General features: G+C 35.0%; 1 pseudogene; it reads left to right on the forward strand.

Annotated features, from left to right (window-relative positions):
- The first annotated feature begins 4,981 nt into the window (after positions 1-4,981).
- LOC123218262 lies at positions 4,982-14,747 on the forward strand (annotated as a pseudogene).
- Positions 14,748-22,005: the final 7,258 nt, after the last annotated feature.

Raw genomic sequence — 22,005 nt, forward strand, 5'->3', positions numbered from 1 at the left:
TAATCGAATCCACTATTAAATATAAGCAAATACAGCTTACAAAACCCTCTTATTTATGCCTCATGTGACTACGACACACTATGAACCAAAGTCTCACACCAAGCCTTCATCAAAACTTAAGACACTTATACAACCGGAGAAAACCAGAGGATTTCTCCCTGGTTCAACTAAATCACAAGAACACAGCCCAGTTTCAAAGAACAGAGCAAGAACAAGAAAATCGACCCATAATACTTTTGTGTTACGCTAAACCCTAATAAGAAACTTTATATACTTAGGTTAAACACTCAACAAAAAAGACTAAATTACCCCTTTTGCTTCAAATTACCACACAGGCTACAAAACATTGCATAATGACTAAATTACTCTCTAACACATTTAAGCCGCATTTTACATTTTGCTATGCAAAATAAAATCATTGTGTATATAGCATCTTTGTTGCTTTTAGCAACAAAAAATTGAGCAGAACAAAATAATGCATTTTATGTAAACGTATATAAAAAGAAAGAAAAGAATATAACTACAGTCAACCTAGTTTTACTTCTTATATTCCTACGATTGCAGCCATCAATAAATAAATAAACTTGTTTGTAATTACCTATTAAGAGCATAAAAAGTGGAGTCAGGCTCTATGTAAAATTGTAGTGAATCCGGACAATTGTCTGACTTGCTAGTTTTCTATGAGACTAGACCTGATAAACCATTCCTACTTCTATCAGAGACGTGTGGGGTACCCCAAATGCAGTTGCTAGACTCCAGCATTTCCTTCTTAAGAACCCGTAGATAATGTTCAGGTTAATGACAAGTTAATTTTTTCAGCTGATTTTTATGTTTTTTACATGAAAAATAATGACCAATCAGCACCTATTTTGTTAGGAAGACCTTTTTTGAAAACAACCAAAACAAAAATTGATGTTCATAAAGGCACATTAACCATAGAGTTTGATGGTGAAGTTGTCCAGTTTAATATTTATGATGTTATGAAATATCCTGATGTGGATTTTTCTATTTATTCAATTGATTTAATTGATTCTCTAGCGCAGGATATTATGGTGAAGATGAGTTAGAAGTGGCTAACTATGAAAAAATTTTAAAAGAAAGTGATGAATTTAAATTAAATTCTGATGTGTAAAATACAGTGGCAGAAATAAATGAGTTCAAGGAGTTGAAAAATACAGGTAATATATCTTATATTAAGCTGTCAATGCCTAATGAAAAGCTAGTACCTTTTATTTTACAACCACCAGAGCTGGAGCTGAAACTGCTTCCAAATCACCTCAAGTATGTGTACCTTGGAGATGGGGAGACCTTACCGGTAATTATTTCTAGTAAGTTAAATAAGTAGTAGGAAGAAAAACTGGTGCAGATTCTGAAGAAGCACAAAACAACCATAGGATAGACCATTGCTGATATTAAAGGAATCAGTCCCTCTACCTACATGCATCGAATTCTTCTTGAAGATGGATCTAAACCAATTCGACAGCCACAAAGGAGGTTACACCCGCTGATGATGAAGGTAGTAAAGATGGAAATTTTGAAGTTGCTTCAAGTTGGAGTAATTTATCCAATTTCAGATAGCGAATGGGTCAGCCCTATTCAAGTTGTACAAAAGCAAATGGTATCACAGTGGTAAAAAATCAAAATAATGAATTGGTGCCCACTCGAGTTCAAAATGGGTGACGGGTTTGTATCGATTATAGGAAATTAAATGTTGTAACCCATAAAGATCATTTTTCATTGCCATTTATTGATCAAATGTTGGAAAGGCTAATTGGAGTTTTCCATTTGAAATAATGTACAACACAAGTGATTACGTCGTAGGAGTTGTTTTGGGCCAACGAGTTGGAAGGGTGCCACATGTTATATATTATGCCTCAATGACCTTAAATGATGCACAAAAAAATTATTCAACCATTGAAAAAGAACTCTTGGCTATTGTTTTTTATTAGAAAAATTTCGTTCTTATTTATTGGGTACTAAAGTTGTTATTTATTTTGATCATGCAACCCTTAGGTAATTGATAACAAAGAAGGAGGCAAAACCAGGGCTTATAAGATAGATTCTTCTACTGAGTGAATTTGACCTAGAGATCAAGGATAAAATTGGACAAAAGAATCTTGTTGTTGACCATTTAAGCTGCTTGGTTCATGTGAAAACAGAGCAGAATCTACAGGAGCAATTTTCTGATGAGCAGTTATTTTTAGCAAGCTATAGACTACCCTAGTACGCAAACATTGTGAATTATTTGGTTACTAACATACTGCAAGCTGATTTATCTAAGGCTCAAGGAGACAAACTGAAAAATGATGCAAAGTATTACGTATGGGATGATCTATATTTGTTGAAACATTGCGCTTATCAGGTTGTAAAAAGGTACGTACCTAAAACAAAAATTTCTTCTATTATTACCTTTTGCCATTTATATGCTTGTGGAGGCCATTTTGGAGCCAAAAGGATAGTAAGAAAAATTCTGGATTATGGATTTTTCTGGCCAACTTTATTTTCAAACTCTTACTCTTTTTGCAAATCTTGTGAAAGCTGTCAGAAAATAGGTAATATTTCATAGAAAAATGAAATGCCTCAAACTCCTATTTTAGTTTGTGAAATATTTTATGTTTGGGGTATTGATTTCATGAGGCCTTTTCTATCTTTGTTTGGTTACGTTTATATTTTATTAGCTGTTGATTACGTCTCGAAGTGGGTAGAAGTGAAAGCTACCTGAACTGATGACTTTAAAGTTGTTTCAGGTTTCCTTAAATTTAACATATTCAGTAGGTTTGGTATTCCGAAGGCCCTAATTAGCAATCAAGGGAAGCATTTTTGTAACCAAACAGTAGAGGCGCTATTAAAATAATATGGTGTAACACATAAGATTGCTAAGTTGTACCATCCACAAACTAGAGGACAAGCTGAGGTTTCAAACCGAGAAATTAAATCTATCATTGAGAAAAACGTTGGTTCAAAACAAAAGGATTGAAGTTTGCGCTTGGAGGATGCGTTGTGGGCATATAGAATAGCGTACAAAATGTCAATTGGTATGTCGCCATACAAGTTAGTATTCGGTAAGACTTGCCATCTCCTAGTTGAATTAGAGCATAAAACATATTGGGTTGTCAAGCAATGCAACATGAAGTTGGATGAGAGTGGTGAACATAGAAAATTACAGTTGCAAGAATTAGAAGAAATTTGCAATGACGCTTACGAGAGTTTTAGAATTTATAAGGAGAAAACAAAAGCATTTTATGACAAAATAATTTCCAGAAAAGAATTTTTAGTTGGCCAAAAAGTTTTCCTTTATCATTCAAGACTTCAATTGTTTTCAAGTAAATTGCGTTCTCGTTGGATTGGACCTTTTGTTGTTACTAACGTTTTTCCGCATGATGCAGTAAAGATTCAGAGCTTAGCGACCTTGAAAGTGTTTAAAGTTAATGAACACAGACTCAAACCTTTTTATGAAGAAGTGCAAATTGCAAATGTCGAAGAAGTGGAGCTAAAAGATCCCGTCTACATTAATAAATAGACGGAAGCATTATGTTGAGCCGACGACAGTAAACAAAAGCGCTACTTGGGAGGCAATTTCATCTTCGTCGGAGGAGATAGGTTTCGTTGGTAGTTGGGATGTGATTAGTAGGGAGAGTTAAGGTTCGCAATCTTCGGTGACGATTTGCAAACTTTGGGGGAAAAATTGATTTTTCAAACTTTGAGTGGGGGGAATGGGAGCTTTTAAACTGAGGGGGGTAAAGGTAATAAAACTTTAGTTTTCAAATTTTTTTTGTTAAATAACAGTTTTACTCTTAACCCTAACTGAGATGTTAAATGGATGGATAGGACTTTTGGCTTTTCAAACCCCGCAAGTGTAACTTTAAGGATACACCTAAACTTGGGTCGGAAATAGTCCTTTGGCCTATACAAATTTTTATATATGTTATAACATCTAATTGATTGGTTTTGGAGTGAAAGAATAAGTAAACAATCACATCACTTAATTACAAGCTACTATCTTAGTTTTACAATTTATTTGTATACATAATTTTATTCTTTTTTACTTTTCTTATTTAGACACATACATAAGCATAATTCCACTAATATAAATTTAAGACAATGAAAAGGCAAAGAGAGAGACACTTCTAGTATCCTATTAGCATCTACGCCTTCTAACATTGTAATATCACTACTTTCTTTAAATCACTCAGCTAATATCGTCTCCGTGGATGTAGACTCATGTTTAGTGGCCGACGTCTAGATGAGATGAGCATATTGTCAACACGGAAAGATTTTTTCCATATATAATTGAATGCATGCGTTGGTGTCTACATCAGTTGACTTGGTTGGCAACAGCAAAGGGATGTTGATATTACATCGTCAACCAATGTAAACCTAGCATGCCTTATCGTTTCCACCAGGGTGGGCTCTGCAAATGGTGTTGACTTGTCATCTTTATATGACCATTCAACAATCGAAACTTAAAAGAGACTTTAGATTATACTTCTATATATATTTTAAACTGAAACTTATATTACTTAAAATGGATAAAATTATACGTATAAATAAATTATATGAATTTATGTACATGAATTTGTATGACACTTGTAATTGAGTGACATGAGTATTTATGTTTTCTCTTACTTTAAAATCAATCAATTAGATATTACTATCTCAATTTATACATATAATTTTATATTGTACATGTAGTATAAAATTATGTAACTTGATAGATGTTATCATCATTATGTGATCCTAACGATGTTGCATTTTGATTGTAATTGTCATAATTATAAGTAGTGGTTCTATGACAATAAAAAATTATTATAAAATATTAGAGAGATTGGAAGAGTTGTGATAGATATTAACTCTTGTTTCCTCCTTACTGCTTTTGGGTGAGATCATTCTTTATTTATATTTCATCTCTATTTATGGGTTGACACATAGTCGAAATGTTAATCACTGATCATATCGTAAATTACATATCTCTATTAAAGAAGAGTTTTGGCCGTATAATACTGTCATCAGTTTTTCTTGTCCACACAAGGTACAGATGATGCCTTTCTGATGAGATCCATTACGTTTTATTATTCCAGTACGTTTTATTCTTCCACCTTTAACCCACTTCAGTCCCTCTCTTAGTTGTCTATATAACTGAGTTGAGATCTATTATCTCGTCATTATTCTCTTGTAAACCAAATGAAAATCATGACTTCCAGAGCAAAGCTGCTTTCCTCTTCAGGATTTCCCCCTTGTCTTTTGCGTATTTGCATTTTTATTATAATCTTCCTTGTAATCCAGAAATCCAGTGCTCAAACAAATGATGCCGCTACTGACCCCAGTGAAGGTACAGTCTTCTTCTTTCTTTCTTTGTATTTTTTATTTCATTTCTTTCGGTGTTCCAATATTTATATGTATTATATCATTTCGCATGTGTGTCGGCACTTGAAAAAATTCTCAGGAAAAACCATTCTTGATTTATCACCGAAAGATTCTTTATTCGGATTTTGACAGTTTATTTATTATATGTATCCAAGCTTAACTTCTGCCTTTTTTTTTTCATCTTCACGTGTATAAATATTGTTTAATATATATTTATTAAATTATAATGAATTTTCGAAATAAAACCATCCAAATCTAAAATCTTATCTAATTCACATTGATTCAACTACGAGTTAATTTTGTCTATTGACTAAAATGAATTTTTACTATTCAATGGATTTGATTTGCGACTGGTTCTCGATCAAATTGATCAAATCAACTAATCTAATCCGAAATCTAAAATGATCATTTGTTGTAGAAGTGGATCAAATTCGAGTTAGCTCAAATAAGTTGATTTTAAACTGAAACTCTAGTATGATAACTCAATTTAAGATTGACTCGTTTGTCCATTTGGTAATGTTGTTCATCCCCTCACTTAACCTTTGGTGGCATTGTATGCTAACTCAAATGAGCTTCAATTTAAGTTCAAATTAGTCATTATGACTTTAGTCTAAGTTTGAATCAACTCTAAGCTTCGATTCAGTTAGACTCAAATCAAATTTACACTTAATAATGTTAAGGCCAAAAGACTATTTCCTATCCAAAGTTTGATGCAAACCTAGTTCCCACCCGCTAACTATCGAAAATCCTAAATACTCGTTGTTTGTTAAATTTCACAATTACTGTCAAAGGTAAAATTATCATTTAGAAATTTTATTTAAACTTATATTATCAATTATCCTAAAGTTTTAAAATGTTTATTTTTGCCCCTGTAACCTCATATTTTCCAAGTTTAAAAACTGACTTTTAGTATATATACACAACTAAATTATCGTTCAATCACTAACCACTCATTTTATTTCATAAATGATTATTCACAAAATTCAGTATTAAAATTGTTTTCTCTATACTAGCAATGGTAACAGGTAAAATTAATACTAATTTCATCAACAAAAAAACTAATAGAAACATTTTATCATCACTTTTGCAAAATCTTGAATCCCGTTCAATCTTATATATTTGACATTAGCACACATATCCAAAATGTAAAGATAAATCTGAGAATGTTGTGGAGAAAAGGTTGGCAATGTTTTGATACTTGAAGGATTAAAGGATCAACAATATGAAATGAAGATAAAGGAGGGTTGAAAACGTTGTGGAGAATGGGGTGAGCATGTGAGAAGTACAAATGACTCTCCTTCACTTAGTCTACTTTTGTTGCTTGTTTATAGGGTTGGACTTGAGTTAACTCGAACTCAAGCTTCCCTAAGCTCAAGCTTGGCTCGGTTTGAGAGGAATCAAACTCCCCTCAAAGTTGTTCTAGCTAGGCCTGTTTAAAATGAGTCGAGCTTAAGTTTGGTTCAAGTTTGAGTCGAGTTTGACTCTGTATTGTAACAAAACAAAAAAAGACTAAAACGACATTGTTTTTATGTGTATTGGTTAAAATAATATCGTTTAAATTGTTTCGTATCAAATTTTTTATGCTTATAACCGAACACCCCTCAAGCTAGAATTAGAAAATTTTTAACTCTCAAGCTCGAACTTGAACTTGAATTGAGCTTGTTATGGGCTCGTTCAAACTGATGTCATTTTTTAATTTCAACAAATTCGGCTTGAATATAACCTTACTTGTTTACTTGTTCAAAGATTGAAAATATATTTTATATTATAACATTGTACATATAATATTAAGGATACAATTGCATATATATAAAAACTTATGGATTTTTTTTAAAAGTCAAGGAGGGTCAATTGACCCTTCTTGACACCACCTCCTTTCACCATTGGGTGAAATCAATCTAAACCAACTTAAGTTTAAGGTTGGCTCAATCTCAAATAGGATTCATAAATATCCCAACTCGAGTTCAAACTCTTTTAAATTAATATATAATATCATCGAAAAGTTGTAGGTAAAGTAACAATATTGTCATAAACCAGGATAGATAGTATCATTGACAAAATAAATAGTCTCATCAAATAAACAAACAAGTCCATCTCGAATCAAACTACTAAACTAAAACTCTAACTCAAGACTGACTCTAACAAAGCCAGCAATCTCCATGCATGCCTTTTCTTTTTTAATAACTGCATCACATTTATATTCATCAAAATTTTAATCAACTTCAATATGGATGCATGGTGTTGTGAGCAGTGAGAGCACTAAATTCAATATTCGAGCAATGGGGTGCAGAAGCAGTGGCTGGTCTGTGGAATATAAGTGGAGAGCCATGCAGTGGAACTGCCATCAATGATACTCTTAATTTTGAGGACCCTAGGAATAATCCAGCTATCAAATGTGACTGCACTTACGACAGTGGCTCAACCTGTCATATCACCCGACTGTGAGCCTTCCTTCTTCCTTGAATGCTGCCATTCTATTTGCAGGTTCATAGCTCAATATTACAAGTTTTAACATTATAATTCATCTTACAGGAGAGTTTATGCTCTGAACAAAAGAGGAGTAATTCCAGAAGAGCTAGTGGCTTTGAAATATCTCGAATTTTTGTATGATTTTTCCCACTTACTTTCAATTTCCTTATCTATAGATATCATCATGCTATTCTTTTTCTTTTTGAGGTTTGTAGGAAAATCGATCAAAACTATTTCACTGGTCCCTTGCCTGCATTTATTGGAAACTTATCGCGATTAATGCTACTGTGAGTATTTCTTAGTTGCAAATCAATGTTAGAAATAACTATTAAATAAACTATATGTATCAAGTTTTAAGTATTCAATTGGAAAACCAGATAATACGTTATCAAGTAATTCTGTGATTTTGAGCAAATCATATAATGATATATTATTTTGATATCCAATTGAGTACTTATCTAATTGAGTGCTCAAAACTAGATATAAACAACATCACTTGCAACTTATCTATATCAAGAATGGAAAAATAATACTTATAATTCTAACTGTGTTTATGAACATTCTATTAACATGTATTCTAGAACATGTAACATGTGAAAGGTAAGATGAAAGATAGGATTCTAGTTTGCATTTCCCTTGACTAATAATAATTCTGATTCCTGTAAGGATTATTACAGGGCTAATTGATGCTTGTTTGTTTTGTTCCATGGCTGTTTCTAGGTCAATTGCCCACAATGCATTTTCTGGGCCTGTTCCCAAGGAGCTTGGAAACCTTATGCAGTTAACTGTTTTGTAAGATTGAATATTTCTTCCTCTTTTAAAATGAGTTTATGATTAGAATTGGATTAATGTTAAGCACTCATCTACCAGTTTAAGTTGTTAGATGTGATGACAACTTGCTTTACCATAAGTCACTCCAAATCTGGTTACCACTGATGGCACCTGCTCTGTTCGTCTAAATGAACACACAAACAAGATCCTAACACACTTAAATATAGTGAAAAGTCTAACTGCTGATTCGAGTAACCCATTTATGACTTCAATCACTGCTATAAAATAGGAACTAGTAAACTTAAATCTTTATTTTGATTTTGAAGAGAAGAAACATTCACATCATTGATGATTCCTCGAGATAAATATGTTCATTTGATATATGTTATGTAGGTCTTTTGGCATTAACAATTTCTCAGGTACACTCCCTCCAGAACTTGGTAACTTAGCCAAGCTTGAGCAATTGTAGGTTCCACCTTCCTTATTTGTATAAGTCAAACACTTAATTCTACTCTTAAGCTTTACAAGTTCTGCAATAACAAATCCTTTTAATACTAATTTTGCAGATACATTAACAGTTGTGGATTGAGTGGTGAGATTCCCTCAACTTTTGTAAATCTTCGGAATATGCAAACTATGTAAGAAAGATTCTGTCTACATGTTTATGAAATTCTCTTTGTCCCCTGACTGAAGATTAATTTGCCAGAAACTAGCTTACAATGAGTCTTTGTAAAATTCAGGTGGGCATCAGATGTTCCTTTCACAGGCAAAATACCGGACTTTATTGGGAATTGGAGCAAGCTTATATCGCTGTAAGCGGCAAAAATTTCTGCATAATCTTCATTTGTATTCTGTGAATGAGAGCATAGAGTTCATGTAAATGTTCTTTGCAGGAGATTTCAAGGGAACGCATTTGAAGGCCCTATACCATCAAATTTTTCTAACTTGACTTCATTGATCTCCTTGTCAGTGTACTCTTTTTTTATGTCCAGTTTTTGATATTTTACTCAAGGACTATGATCCTCTCCTTATCGGATTTTCACCTTAATAAACTGCAAGTTCATGAATCATAATCATACATTATCATCCATGTACAGGTGTGATGAGAATTGTAAAACCTCAGGAGATTGAACTTAGATCAGAAAAGCATTCCCCCTTTCTCTCTGCAAAGAGTACTCATATTAGTTTTGTTATGTTGGAATTGGTGATTCTTTCATCTATAAGCCACTATGTTAATGCATACAGGTCTCACTGAAATGATTTGGGTTTATCTCATAAAGAACAGATCTAGAATTTCTCTTGGGAAAAGTAATCATTGTAGTGTTTATCATAGATATAAGAATCCTTGAAGGGTTTCAGGAGAATAATATAACATAGCCTTGTTTTGGGTGAAGCAGAATAAATCGTGCCTAATTCTTTTTCTTTACATTTGAGTGGGATAGTTTGCATTATTGATTTCACACACTTTCTAATTCCTTCATGTTCAACTTAATTATGTAGGCGAATCAGTGACATATACAATGGTAGCTCTTCTCTTGATTTCATTAGAAGAATGAATGGATTAACTGACTTGTAAGTTTATAAATACTTAAATTCATATGTTCTGTTCTTCTTGATTAATCTTTCATTTCTGACCCCAATCGTTTTTGTTTTTATATGTAGATCCCTGAGAAATGCTATGATCACTGGTGGGATTCCTTCTGGCATTGGAGAATACCAAAAGTTAATGACTTTGTAAGTTGATATTAGAAACAACATCACAAGTGCTTTTCCACTGATTATTTTGTTTTTAACTAAAATTCATCTTTGTATTGCAGGGATTTGAGTTTCAACAACTTAACTGGTGAAATCCCGAGTGCTTTATTCAATATCAGTACTCTTACTCATTTGTAAAATTCATCAATCTTCCATCTATCAATTTCAAGATTTTGAGTATTGAAAAGTTATGTTTGTTTTAAATTCAATTCGAGCCTTATGTTTCTCTTCAATGGCCAGGTTTCTTGGAAACAATAGTCTGTCAGGCAACCTTCCTAGCCGAAAAAATGAAAATCTTCAAACCATGTAAGCCTTGATTTTACATATATAGCAAGTCTAAGATGAATGTTACGTTTCTTGTTTGTGTTATCTTCTTTTGTAATTTTTAGAGATGAAAAGGATTAATGTCTGTCACATGAATGATGAGGTGAGAAATAGGTTGACATGAGCTGTTACTAAACCTACAGAAACGCAAACAACAAGATGCACCAATATTCAACACATTCAATAAGGGGAAAAACCACAGGCAAATGATAGAGAAAATTTTCACTATTAATGAAGAAAAGATTATTTTTGTTCTCTATTTTGCCGCACTCACACTCTCTTTATATACATTTTAATACAACTTTAATATACAAACTCTTATGTGATAGAAAATGACGTGTATTTGCTAGTCGCATTTTCACAACAAATTGTACTTTACAATTGTTGTCGTTATACCCACTTTGTTTGACTAAACTAACAAACAAACATGGTCCTAACCGTTCTACATACTTAAGTGTATTCAGATAGTCAATTAATGCCTTTCAAGTCTCTGCTTCTTGAATTTGGGTAACCACTTACAGAATTTGGGTCATCACTACAAAACATGAACAAAGAAAGATATAGTGTTGCCAATCTTATGGCAAACCCATTCTGTTTTAGAATCAATTTATATTGCCAAATTTTTTTATGTGCGTCTTGGAATTAGTCCACTGATAAATGGAATTGAGTTCTTTACAAACTCTTATAATGGTCATCTCACTGTGCTTCTCTAAATGTCCAAAACCATTTGATAAATGCAATTGAGTTCTTTTTTCCGGCTGTTTTTGGTTACATCACAGGTACCTAACATACTTATAATTTTCTGCAGAGATTTATCATACAATTTTCTGTCAGGATCTTTTCCATCTTGGGTGACTTCAAATTTGCAGATGTATGTCTCACAAACAATATAATAAGTTCTTACTTCATTTTCTATACATTGCTATTGAGCTTAAGCATTATGAGATTTAAAGGGTTATTGTCAAGCAACAATCTTCAATATCATAATGTCTTTGTAATCTACTTAATTGTAAAACCTGCATCTATGTTTCAATAACAAGAATGCTTCAGAATTTTGTATAAATTTGGTTGCTGCTTTGAATAATATAGGAATCTGGTGGCTAACAACTTTGCATTTGACAGATCAAACGTCAGGTGAGCTATAATTTCTCTTTTGATAATGCTTATTGAATCTTCAATAAAAATAAGATGTTATGTTTTATGTGCTTGCCAGTGTCTTCCCTGGATTGAACTGTCTTCAGAGAGACTTCCCTTGCAATAAGAATGCTCCGCGCTGTAGGCCGTTTTCTTTCTGCCGTTGAATTCTTCTCTCTAATATAGTGTCGAAATGCATTTTAAGTTCTGTTGTTAAAATTATTAGTGCTTGATCTTTGTATTTTCAGATGCAAAGTTTGCAATCAAGTGTGGTGGTAGACAGATAACAGCAGATAATGTAGTCTATGAGACTGAGAACACACCTCTTACTGCAGCTTCATTTAATGTAACAAGTACAGGAAAATGGGCAGTGAGTAATGTGGGAATGTTTTACGAGAGAACAGATCCATCATACGTGCAAAACTCTCTCGTTCAAGTAACTGCAACCCCAACACCAGAGCTTTATCAGACTTCAAGACTTTCTGCTGGATCACTTCGATACTATGGCCTTGGTCTTGAGAATGGTCCTTATGATATAAGCCTGCTATTTGCAGGAACGGTTTTTGAAGATCAAAGCTTACAAACTTGGAAGAGCCTTGGTAGGCGTGTTTTCGATATCTATATTCAGGTAAACATATTCTTATTGTCCATAGATTTTACTATTACAACTCCACATGCTTTAAATGATGTAGTAGAAATAAGATTAGTTCAGGATTGGGGCCTAATCTTTTCTTCTTTTCTGCATCATTAAGTGAAATGAGAAATATGAATTCTATCCCACATTGTCCTCTAGGGAACTCTCCAGTTAAAGGATTTCGATATATCGAAGGAGGCAGGTGGTGTTAACAGAGCAATTACAAAGAATTTCAATGCTACAGTGTCTGAGAACCACCTGGAAATTCACTTATTTTGGGCTGGTAAAGGTACTTGCTGTGTACCTCATCAAGGTGATTATGGACCATCAATTTCGGCTCTTAGCGTTGTTCCAGGTGAAACTTGTGGTTCCTTTTCACCTTCATTCAAGATGACTTGTACTAACTGGGCTCATCTGTTTCTTACTACTACTCACTAAAATATGCTGCTCAGATTTTGTACCAACTGTGAGTGGGCTACCGCCAAAAGCTATACGCAAAAAGAACCAGTCAGGGCTAATTGTTGGTGTTGCCATCTCTCTGGGAATTCTGGCCTTCTGATCTTTGCAGTTTTTTACATAAGGAGAAAAGGAGATGATTATGATCAGGAAGGTAAGGGAGTCATAGAGGGTCTAGAAATAATATAAAGACTGGTGTGTTATGTGACTGATGCTATCGAAATTTCTATTGAATATGCAGTGCTATAGGCGATAGGTCCTAAACGAAACACTTTCAGTTACGCTGAGTTGAGATCTGCAACAAAAGACTTTGACTCTTCAAATAAGCTTGGACATGTTTACAAGGTCACTTATCTTTCAAGTAATGCATGATCAATACTTTACATTGGAAACGGTAAACGGTACACTTTCTGATAGAAGAGTAATCACTGTGAAGCAACTTTCTGTGGCATCTCACCAAGGGAAAGATCAGCTTATAAATGAGATCACCACCATCTCTACAGTGCAACATCATAATCTTGTGAGACTATACGGTTGCTGCATTGAAGGAATGAAGAGCCTCCTTGTTTATGAATATCTCGAAAACAAAGCTCAATCAAATATTGTTCGGTATGAGATGCACATCACGATCATATATACATCGGTACAAACTACAAACTTAATGAATTTCAGTTGTTTCATTATATGAGTCGAAGTTTCATATGGAGCTAAGTAACAGTATTTTAGAAAGCTCCAAATTTCTCCTAGAGATCATCCCTAAATCCTAAATTTCCCAATTCAATAGATACTAAGTTTTGCAAGTTATTATTTACTAATGCAGCTATCATTTCTGCAGGAAATAGTGAGTTGCATCTTGATTGGCCAACCCAGTTCAGTGTATGCATGGGAACGGCAAGAGGGCTAGCTTATCTTCATGAGGAATCAAGACTAAAGATTATACATCGAGATGTTGAAGCGAGTAACATCTTACTTGATGCTAAACTCTGCCCCAAGATTTCAGATTTCGGACTGGCAAAGCTATATGATGACGAGAAAACTCATATAAGCACCAGAGTTGCAGACACAATGTAAGCTTCTTCAACCACCTTTCACATTGAAAAGGCATATATAAGCACACATTGTAGGCCTAATACTGTCAATCATCTTGCAGAGGCTATCTAGCACCTGAATATGCAATGCGCGGACACCTAACAGAAAAGGCTAATGTATTCAGTTTTGGTGGTAGTGTTTTGGAGATTATCAGGTTGGGCTTGGTTGATCCCACATTAACCGAATTCAATGAAGATGAAGCTCTTCGAATAATTGGAGTAGGCCTCCTGTGCATTCAAGCATTGCCAATGCTGCGGCCACCCATGTCAAGAGTTGTAGTCATGCTTGCTGGAGACATAGAAGTGGGCACTGTTACTTCCAAGCCAAGTTATTTGACTGACAGGGATTTTAAGGACATAACAAGTGACTTTCTGGATAATGAAGACAGTGCAGCAACAGCTGCATCTAAAAATTGCTATGCAATCAGAAAAGTGACACAAACAATGCAACCGCTGTTAGCAATAGAGCTGATCCGTTGCCCTCCCCAGATGATGTCACTCAGCTCAGTGACATAATAGCAAATGGAAGATTAGAAGAAATAATATATACATGTTTAGAACATTTTCAGACTGCAGACCGCAATAAGACTTGTAATGTTAGGGAAGTTATGGTGAATGGATTCAGGAGAGGTTCACTTTTTTTATTCTTTCTTTTTTCACTTGCAGCCCTTTTGATTTTACTATGACATTATTTCGTACATGAAAAAAATAAGTTCAATTCAATTTGATCCGTAGGATCATCATATAGATCATAATATATTGCATTTAAATAAGGTTTACTGGTCAATCTTTCCTACAATCTCTCATAGTGACTGACGGTTTTCAATGGATAAAGTCATCTTATTTTTTGTGTTAATCGATATACAAAAGATATTAATCTTTGGTTCCCTGCCATCACAAACCACTATTAACCATCAAACTTTCTCGTAACAGATTCTAGTGAAAATACAAAGGCCTCTTGAAGGGTCTTTAAAAATGTTATTGGATTTCTCCCATCTAAGGAATGGCTTAAGATGTGAGACTATTTGTAACACCCCAGGTCCAATAACCCGGCCCACTGTTAAGATATTGTCCACTTTGGACACACAGTCCATCATGGGTTTGCTTCTGGGCTTTGCAACCCAAAACGCGTCTTAACAGTTAAGGAGCTCACAGACTATTTAACCAATTCAATTCTCCCACCACTAACCAATGTGGGATCCATAGACAGAGCACACACAGACCCAGCATCTCTCTCGTGCTTTGTCGATGTGGGATTCGCCTAGGGGTATCACATACACCCCCCCTTACGGGACTCAGCGTCCTCGCTGAGGTTTGCCCCACCATCTTTCAAGAGGACACGCGGAGTTGCTCTGATACCATTTGTAACACCCCAGGTCCAATAACCCGGCCCACTGTTAAGATATTATCCACTTTGGACACATAGTCCATCATGGGTTTGCTTCTGGGCTTTGTAACCCAAAACGCGTCTTAACAGTTAAGGGGCTCACAGGCTATTTAACCAATTCAATTCTCCCACCACTAACCAATGTGGGATCCATAGACAGAGCACACATAGACCCAGCATCTCTCCTGTGCTTTGTCGATGTGGGATTCGCCTAGGGGTATCACACTATTAACCATCAAATTTAATTTAAGATTCTCAAAACCTCTAAATGATCACATGTACAACCTTAACTAAACTTCTCCGTTATTGATTTTAGTGGATACTACTAAAGAGCGTCGATCATAAAAAGATAAAAAGAATAATCTCTCAATGGTTACATTGGTAAATAAATCCATAAAAATTCAAATAAAACTTCCTTGACTAAATCAAATAATCATTGACAATTAAAGATTACTTCTTAGGTAAAATCGATGACAACATCCAAAAGTTTGTAACTATTATAATTATATTATATATGTAAAGATATAAAAAGTGTGTGTGTGTGTGTGTGTGTATATATTTCTAGTGTTTGAATTGACGAACACTTTCCTTCTTCAGTTTCTTAATTTGAAAATTCTATAAAAATCTGATTTCATATTTTTCTTTGAAGCAATCATGCATTTAGAACTCTACCTGGCTACAATATTATGGTAAAGACTTTTATTTCTTGGATATGATATTTTTTGCCTTTTTTGATTTATTTTTGAGAACCTGAGATGATTAATGACTGCTGCTTCTTGATTTTCTTTTGGAGCTCAATCATCAGTTGGAATTAATGGCTAAGTCTTCTTCTTCATCTGTTTCTTCAACAAATCTCCAAGCAAAGAATCACATTTTCCTCAGTTTCAGAGGCGACGACACTCGCCACAGTTTCACTAGTCATCTCCATGAAGCTCTGAGACCAAAAAAGATTGTAACTTTCATTGACAATAAACTCAAGCGAGGATACGAAATCTCACCAGCTCTTTAGAATGAGTTCGAAGGATCAAATATTGTGGTTATCATTTTCTCAAAAGACTACGCGTCTTCAAGATGGTGCCTTGAAGAACTTGTGAAGATTATTGAATGCGAGAACATGCATGGACAGATTGTTATACCGGTTTTCTATCATGTTTATCTATCCAATGTAAGGAATTGAACCGGAGATGGTGCAGAGATGGAAGACAGCCTTGAGTCAAGCAGCCAATGACAATACGTAAGATCCTAATGTTCCATGATTTTTTTCTAAGACAAGTTTTGGGTAGCAACACTGAAAAGCAAAACCACCATTGCATGTTGTTGGAAACTAGCCATTAATTCAAAGCTTATAAGTTGGCATTCTGTTTTGCAGTCAAACATCAAGTATCAAGGAGTTGAGATAGTTGCTGTTGGATTTTATGGATAAAAGAATAGAGAAAGAATAATATGATTATGCAGCAGAGTTCTAAAATAAAATTTGAGAGGATATGCGGAATACATACACTATATATTTTTTATTTTTTAGCAAACTTATATAGAAGCTGAAACAGATAACTTAATGGCCTAGAATCAAGCCATAAACAGTGACACGAAAACTGCTCTTAATGGCTTAGAATGAAGCCATGAACAGTTACAAAAATTTAACAAACTGACCACTTCCTAAAGACTAGGACAACAATTAAAAATAAAACACATAAACTGCAGGTGGACATGTTTCAGTCCTGAAGCATTTTCCTAACACTCCTCCTTGCTTTAGGAGCTACAAACACCAATGTTCTGGCTTAGAAATTCGAATCTGCTCATTGGAAGTAGCTTTGTAAACAAATCTGCCAGCTGATCTTCAGACTTGCAGTAAACCAGAGTCACAAATTTTTCTTTCTGCACTTCTCTTAAGAAAAATAACTTGATGTTGAAATGCTTAGTTTTCCCATGAAACACAAGATTATGGGAAATAGAAATGGCAGCTTGGTTGTCAACAAAAATTTTTGTACTGTCTTTCTGCTCCAGATTGAGATCCATTAAAATCTTCCTTAGCCACAAAGCTTGATTAACAGCAGCTGTTGCAGCAACAAATTCTGCTTCAATAGTGGATTGCGCCACAGTTTCTTGCTTTTTCGAGCTCCATGAGAAAACACTAGATCCAAGAGTAAAACAGTAGCCTGAAGTACTTCTCATATCATCAATGGAACCTCCCCAGTCATTGTCAGAGAAACCAACCAGCTTGAACTCCTTGCTTCTTGTGAATTTAATACCAAAATCACTTATGCCTTTGATATATCGAATCACTCTTTTGGCAGCCTTGAGATGCAATTCACTTGCACAGTGCATAAATCTGGACAGAATACTTACAGCATTTAAAATGTCAGGTCGTGTTGCTGTAAGATACATCAAGCAACTAATTAAACTTCTAAAGTATCCATCATCAACTTTATCAATACCATTTTCCTTGCATAGCTTCTCCTTTTGATTTATAGGAGTGCTTATTGCCTTGCATTCTTCAAGCTTAAACTTATTCAAAATCTCCTTGGCATACTTCTTCTGGCAGATGAAAACTTCATGCTCAGCCTGCTTAATTTCCATTCCAAGAAAGAAGGTCATCAACCCGAGATCTGTCATTTTAAAAACCTTCATCATTTCTTGTTTGAACTCCTCAACCAGCCATACATCATTTCTTGTCAGTAAAAGATCATCAACATAAAGAGAAACTATCAGAACATCATTGCTTTGATTTTTGACATAAAGAGTGGCCTCAGACAAGCTTTTTTTAAAACCAAGGCTTAGCAAATGGTCATCTATCCTGCTATACCAAGCTCTTGGAGCTTGTTTTAACCCATAAAGAGCCTTCTTGAGCAGAAACACTTTGTCCTCTTCTCCTTTCTTCACAAAACCTTCGGGCTGTTCAATGTAAATTTCTTCTTGCACAACACCGTTTAAAAATGCTGATTTTATATCAAGTTGATACACTCTCCAATTCATTTGAGTAGCTACAGCAAGCAAAAGCCTTATGGTGTCTAGACGAGCAACTGGTGCAAAGGTATCCGAATAGTCCACGCCAAAAACTTGAGCATAGCCTTTCACCACGAGTCTTGCCTTGTGTTTGTTGATAGAACCATCAACATTTAGCTTAGTTCTGTACACTCACTTGACTCCAATCACCTTTCTATCTTGAGGTTTTTCCACTAGAATCCATGTATTGTTTTTCTCTATCATGAACAGCTCCTCCTTCATTGTAGTTGTCCACCTTTGATCCTTTTTTGCTTCTTTATAATCTGCAGGTTCACACACAGCAATGTTACACCTTTCATGAATGTCAGAAAGCAACCTAGTTCCTCTCACGGGGACTTCATCCATTGTTTCATTTTGCCACTCTACTTCTTCTTTAGTATTAGAACTAAGAAACTTGAGTTCTAACTCTGTCATGGTCTGACCCTTCTTTTCTGTATTGTCCCAGTTCCACTCTTTATCCTCCATAAAGTGAACATCCCTGCTAACAACAATATTTCCAGTTTGTGGCTGGAAAATTTTATAGGCCTTGTTGACAGTGCTATAGCCTATAAAAATGCCTGGTGATGCTCTTCTATCTAGCTTGTCACGTTTGTTCTGTGGAACATAAGTGAAACACAAACAACCAAATACTTTAAGAAACTTCAGTGATGGTTTGTAACCATACCAGACCTCAAATGGTGTGTGATCTTTTACTGCCTTTGTTGGGAGCCTATTTTGAAGAAACACAGCTGTATTTGCTGCCTCTGCCCAAAACTTCTTTGGCAAATTTTTCTCATGCAGCATACATCTTGACATTTCCAAGATGTACCTATTTCTCCTTTCACTAACTCCATTTTGTTGTGGAGTGTAGGGAGTTGTAAACTGATGTTCAATGCCTGCTTCTTCACAAACCTGGTTGAATTCTCTCGAAGTATACTCCTTCCCATTGTCTGAACTCACAATCTGAATTTTGTAGCCACTTTCATTCTCAACTCTTGCCTTAAATTTCCAAAAGACTTGAGCTACTTCTGATTTAAACTTCAAGAAGAAAATCCAGCACATTCTAGTGAAATCATCAATGAAGGCAATATAATAAAGACTACCTTTTAGAGAAGGTGTTCTTTGAGGGGCTGAAACATCCGTGTGAATCAATTGTAGCTTCCTTGATGCTCTACCAGTTGCCTTTGAAAATGGTTTTCTATTGAGCTTGCCAAATTGACATGCCTTGTAGCTTGGAATCTGATCTTCAAATTTTGGAAGATCTTTCACCATCATCTTGGATTTCATTTGCAGTAGTCCTTGGTGGTGATAATGCCCGAGCCTTTTGTGCCAAACTTCTGTGATATTTTCCTTGATTGAAAAAACTGCTTGCTTCTCCTCCAATGGATTTAGAGTAAAACTTTTGCCTTTCATTCTGACTTTAAAAATATCATGATTCGCTGCATCTCTAATTAGACAATACTTGTCTTCAAAAACAACTTTAAAACCTTTTTCCATCAGTTGGCCAACACTCAACAAGTTTTGTTGAATTTCAGGAACAAAAAGAACATCATGAATTAGTTTTGTACCTAAACAGCTTGTTATTGCAACTGTCCCCTTCTCTTTGACTGAGATGTAATCACCATTATCGATTCTAACTTTGGTAAGGTTGGTTGGCTTCAAATCTCTGAAAAGTTCCTTGTCATTAGTCATGTGACTGGTGCAGCAACTGTCAATTAGCCAGCATTCACTTGATTCACTGTCTGTGAGACATGTAGCCATGAACAATTGATCTTCCTCCCCTTGATCAGCAATTTGTGCTTCAATCTCTTGCTGCTGAGCTTTTCCTTTGCAAATTATTGCTTCATGTCCCATTTGATTGCATTTGGAACATTTCGCGTCAGGTCTCTTCCAACATTTGAATGGAAGATGTCCTTCCTTTCCACAATAATGGCAAGGATTTGATTCAGGTTTCTTCCAACATTTGAATGGAGGGTGACCTTCCTTTCCACAATGATGGCAAGGAGGGTATTTACCATTGAAGCTTCCTTTTTTGCCTTTGTTGTTCGGAACAAAAAAGTTTCCTTCTTGGCCTTTCTTTTTTTTCTTTTTGTTTTTGTCAGCTCCATGATATTTTGCAAATAAGGCTCCTTCGGTGTTGACATCTTGCCTCATATGCCTTCTTTGTTCTTGTGCCTGCAGAGAATTAAGTAATTCCACCAAGGAGATTTTTGACAGATCCTTCGTATTTTCCAAGGTTGTAACTGTTGCTTCATACCTCTTAGGTACTGTGACAAGGATCTTCTTTACAATTCTTGAATCATTAAATTCATACCCGAGTAGTCTGACTTTGTTTGCAATTTCAAGAAGTCTATCTGAATACTCTTTGATTGTTTCAGACTCCTTCATCTTTTGCAACTCAAAATCCCTTATCAAATTTAAAACTTGCATTCCTCTTATTCTTTCATCTCCTGCATATTTTTTCTTGAGATAATCCCATATAGACTTGGCTGTCTTACAGGAAATTATTCTTGTGAAGATCGTCGACGACACTGTAGCAAACAAACATGCTTTGGCCTTCGACTTTTTCGTCTTCTTCTCCTTATGCGTTTTCATCTGTGCCATGGTGGGATTTTCTGGAAGTGCGGGAACATCATAGTCTTCTTCCACTGCTTCCCAAAGATCCAAAGCATCCAAATACGCCTCCATACGAACTGCCCAAATCTGGTAGTTTTCTCCGTCGAACACTAGCGGAGCAATTGAGGAGAAATTGGCTTCAACTTCCATGATGTTTTCAAAAACTCATACACAGATCCCGTAAGAAAATAGCTTTGATACCAATTGTTGGATTTTATGGATAAAAGAATAGAGAAAGAATAATATGATTATGCAGTAGAGTTCTGAAATAAAATTTGAGAGGATATGCGGAATACATACACTATATATTTTTTATTTTTTAGCAAACTTATATAGAAGCTGAAACAGATAACTTAATGGCCTAGAATCAAGCTATGAACAGTAACACGACTTTAACAAACTGCTCTTAATGGCCTAGAATCAAGCCATGAACAGTAACACGAAAACTGCTCTTAATGGCTTAGAATCAAGCCATGAATAGTAACACAAATTTAACAAACTGACCACTTCCTAAAGACTAGGACAACAATTAAAAATAAAACACATAAACTGCAGGTGGACATGTTTCAGTCCTGAAGCATTTTCCTAACAGTTGCAATAAAATTGGCATAGTTAGCTGGATATTTTATTTTAGTTGTTGAGCAATTTTAGCTCTGTTTCAGTTACTTGTAAGCCTATATAAGTGATGTGTTCCAGTTTAATTAAAAAAATTATACATTCCTCTTCACACAATACATCAATTCCTCTTTTCATCAATGGTATCAGAGCCCTTTCAATTGCTATCTGGGCTTTAAAAAAGGGAGAGAGAAGTGAGTTGTCAGAAATATACACTTGTGAGTCTGAGTGACAAAAGTAGAGTGAAAAATTAAAAAAAAAGTGAAACACCGAAGAAAGAAAACTATGGTTGTCAATGGAACATCCATTAATGTCTCCCAACCTTCAATTCTAGTATTCAAAGGTGAACTGTATGAGCATTGAAGCATCAAGATGAAGACTCCCTTCATGTCCTAAGACCTATGGGACTG

This window comes from Mangifera indica, chromosome 6 (assembly GCF_011075055.1).
Source record: "Mangifera indica cultivar Alphonso chromosome 6, CATAS_Mindica_2.1, whole genome shotgun sequence".
Taxonomy (NCBI): Eukaryota; Viridiplantae; Streptophyta; class Magnoliopsida; order Sapindales; family Anacardiaceae; genus Mangifera; species Mangifera indica.